The sequence below is a fragment of the Capra hircus genome, chromosome 19, assembly GCF_001704415.2.
Source record: "Capra hircus breed San Clemente chromosome 19, ASM170441v1, whole genome shotgun sequence".
Classification (NCBI taxonomy): domain Eukaryota; kingdom Metazoa; phylum Chordata; class Mammalia; order Artiodactyla; family Bovidae; genus Capra; species Capra hircus.
In genome coordinates this window covers 13,817,561-13,821,147 of record NC_030826.1, presented here as the reverse complement: position 1 = coordinate 13,821,147, position 3,587 = coordinate 13,817,561, and the positions used below count along the sequence as shown (strand labels likewise).

Below are 3,587 nucleotides of genomic sequence, written 5' to 3'. Positions count from 1 at the left end.
TGAATTGCAGCAAGCCAGGCCTCCCTGTCCATCACCAACTCCCTGAGGCCACTCAGACTCACGTTTCATCGAGTCCGTGACGCCATCCAGCCATCTCATCCTCTGTCATCCCCTTCTCCTCCTGCCCCCAATCCCTCCCAGCATCAGACTCTTTTACAATGAGTCAACTCTTCACATGAGGTGGCCAAAGTACTGGAGTTTCAGCTTTAGCATCATTCCTTCCAAAGAAATCCCAAGGCTGATCTCCTTCAGAATGGACTGGTTGGATCTCCTTGCAGTCCAAGGGACTCTCAACAGTCTTCTCCAACACCACAGTTCAAAAGCATCAATTCTTCATTGCTCAGCTTTCTTCACAGTCCAACTCTCACATCCATACATGACCATTGGAAAAACCATAGCCTTGACTAGACGGACCTTAGTCGGCAAAGTAATGTCTCTGCTTTTGAATATGCTATCTAGGTTGGTCATAACTTTCCTTCCAAGGAGTAAGCGTCTTTTGGCAAAGTAATGTCTCTGCTTTTGAATATGCTATCTAGGTTGGTCATAACTTTCCTTCCAAGGAGTAAGCGTCTTTTAATTTCATGGCTGCAGTCACCATATGAACATGTAATTGTATATATATTGGAGCTTCCCAGGTAGCATGGTATTAAAGAATCTGCCTGCCAATGTAAGAGATGCAGGTTTTATCCCTGGACCAGGAAGATCCCCAGGCATAGGAAATGGAAACCAACTCCAGTATTCTTGCCTGGAAAATTCCATGGACAGAGGAGCCTGGCAGGGCCCAGTCAATGAGGTTGCAAAGAGTCAGACGTGACTGATCAGCTGAACACATACACACAATTATATGCATTTAAAATACAGGAACACATGTACACCCTTGGGGGATTCATGTCAATGTATGGCAAAACCAATATAATATTGTAAAGTAATTAGCCTCCAAAAAAAAATAAAATAAATAAAATACATATATGTATCAATGTGCATCTGTTTATAAAATCTGGCACATAGAAGTGCCTAGTGTATATCAGGTCCCTTTCTTCCCACCTCCTTTTCCTCTGTCACTCAAAGTGGCCTCCATTCTTGAGTGGTTTTGATGATTAGGCAGAACAAGCTATTTCTTTTGCCTCAGAGAGCTTATTTGAAAGAACAACATTACTCAATGCTAAACCCAGGTCTGATTAATCCAGAAAGGTCAGCTGCCTATCAGGGATTACACTTGCAGTTACCTGTGTCCTGATCCAGGTTCCATGACGCAGAGCTCAGAGAGAATGAGTATAACTCACAGCCTCAAAGGAGAGTCCACTCAGCAGCAGGATGTGAATGCTGGGGTTCCAGCCTGTTATCCTCCCCACCATCAACACAGAGCTGTAGGACCTGCCCTCAAAACGCTCAAGGTGATTGGGGCGTCCTGGCGGTGAAACTGTTTACCTCAGATTGGGACTTGAACCCGTAAGCTGGGACTCGAACTCCACCAAAATCCTGTTTGGCACGTGAACCCATGTGGCCAGTGTAGGGAATATGCTGTGCACAGGCCTGTACTATAATTAACAGGACTTCTTTGAAAAATAAGAACGGCTTTCTCATCACCTCCAGTCAAAGGGCTGGGAGCAGTAAAATGCACATCGTGGAAAGACATCGTGGCTTTTTTATTCCCAGCCGTGAGCCCTCGGAGGAGGCCTTCCGGCCGCAGCCGTGGCGCCTAGCCGGAATGGCATGATCCTGAAGCCCCACTTCCACAAGGACTGGCAGCGGCGCGTGGCCACGTGGTTCAACCAGCCAGCTGGCAAGATCCGTAGACGCAAGGCCGGGCAGGCCAAGGCGCGCCGCCCCCGCGCCCCGCGTCCGGTCCTCTCCGGCCGGTGGTGAGAGGCCCAGCGGTCAGGGACCACAGGAAGGTTCGTGCCGGCAGGGGCTTCAGCCTGGAGGAGCTTAGGGTGGCCGGCATCCACAAGAAGGTGGCCCGGACCTTTGGGATCTCGGTGGACCCGAGGCGGCGGAACAAGTGCACGGAGTCCCGGCAGGCCAACGCTCAGCGGCTCAAGGAGTACTGCTCCAAACTTATCCTGTTCCCCAGGAAGCCCTCGGCCCCCAAGAAGGGAGACAGCTCTGCTGAAGAGCTCAAACTGGCCACTCAGCTGACCGGACCTGTTATGCTCATACGGACGTCTATAAGAAGGAGAAAGCCAGAGTCATCACAGAGGAGGGGAAGAACTTTAAGGCATTTGCCAGTCTCCGCATTGCCCGTGCCAACACCCGGCTCTTCGGTATACGGGCCAAAAGAGCCAAGGAAGCCGCAGAACAGGATGTTGAAAAAATAAAGTGCTGTTGGCAACTTACAATAAACCTGCAGTGTCCATGTGACCTTGTGTAAGGAGCCAGGGCCTGGGGGGGGGGGCGGGCCCTCCTTGAGGGAGACCTGGGGTGTGTCTGACCTTTGTCACAACAGAGCTGTGAGGGAAGCAGCTTTGGTACCTGGGAGGCTTGTGCTTAGTGTTCTTGTCTGGACCCTCCAGCCCAGGAGGTGCTGCGTGTTCCTGTTACTATTAAAATGTGATTTTCACATCTAAACAAACAAAAAAAAGAAAGACATCTTGAAAACAAGATGTTGACATATTGATGTGACTGATGGAAAACCATTAGTAACTGTTCTCATAATCAGAGCCTTGAGGGAGTTGCTGAGAAATGACATTGAGGACTGTGCATTGTATATCTTTATCTCTGATCTGAGATTGTAAACAACAGATATCTCTAGAGCACTAACAAGGAAGTAGATGTTAGCAATAAAAGACATGCAAGGATTAGGATCTGGGATTTACCTGTCAATGGCATCAGCCCCCTGATCCCCACTTTTATTTGAGTCTTATTTTTCCTTATTCTTCTGTGGCACCACTCCCTCAGGTCAGTTTGTTGTTGGGCTGGTCCCAACAGCCAGGACTTGAACCCGGCCAAAATCTTGGGACTTGAACCCACATGACTGGGACTCAAACCCAGCCAAAACCCCACCTTGTTCCTGGTTTCAGGTACTTGATGTCTCATTGCAGAAAGAATTCAGTGAGAGACAAAGTGATAAGTAAGTGGTTGACTTATTCAGATTTAGAGAGGCGCACACTCCACGGGCAGAGTGTGCGTCATCACAGAGGGTGAGTGTGGCAGGTTAGTTTTTATAGGCTGGGTAATTTCATATGCTAATGAGTGGGAGATTACCCCAGCTATTTTTGGGAAGGGGTGGAGATTTCCAGGAATTGGGCCACTGCCCACTACTTGGCGTTTTGACAGTGCCTTGGAACTGTCATGGTGCCTCTGGGTGTGTCATGTAGCTTGCTGATTGAGAATCAAGGTCTAACCAAAGTCCACTTGTCTGCCATTTTGGACCCATTTGATTCTAATAGGTGGATGTTGTGTCCTTCAGTCAGTTCAGTTCAGTCACTCAGTCGTGTCTAACTTTTTGCAACCCCATGGGCTGCAGCATGCCAGGTTTCCCTGTCCATCACTAATCCCCAAGCTTGCCCAAACTCATGTCCATTGAGTTGGTGATGCTATCCAATCAACTCAGCCTCTGTCATCCCTTTCTCCTCCTGCCTTCAATC

General features: G+C 48.8%; 1 pseudogene; it reads left to right on the top strand.

The window, feature by feature from the left end:
• LOC102169698 lies at window positions 1,663–2,386 on the top strand (annotated as a pseudogene).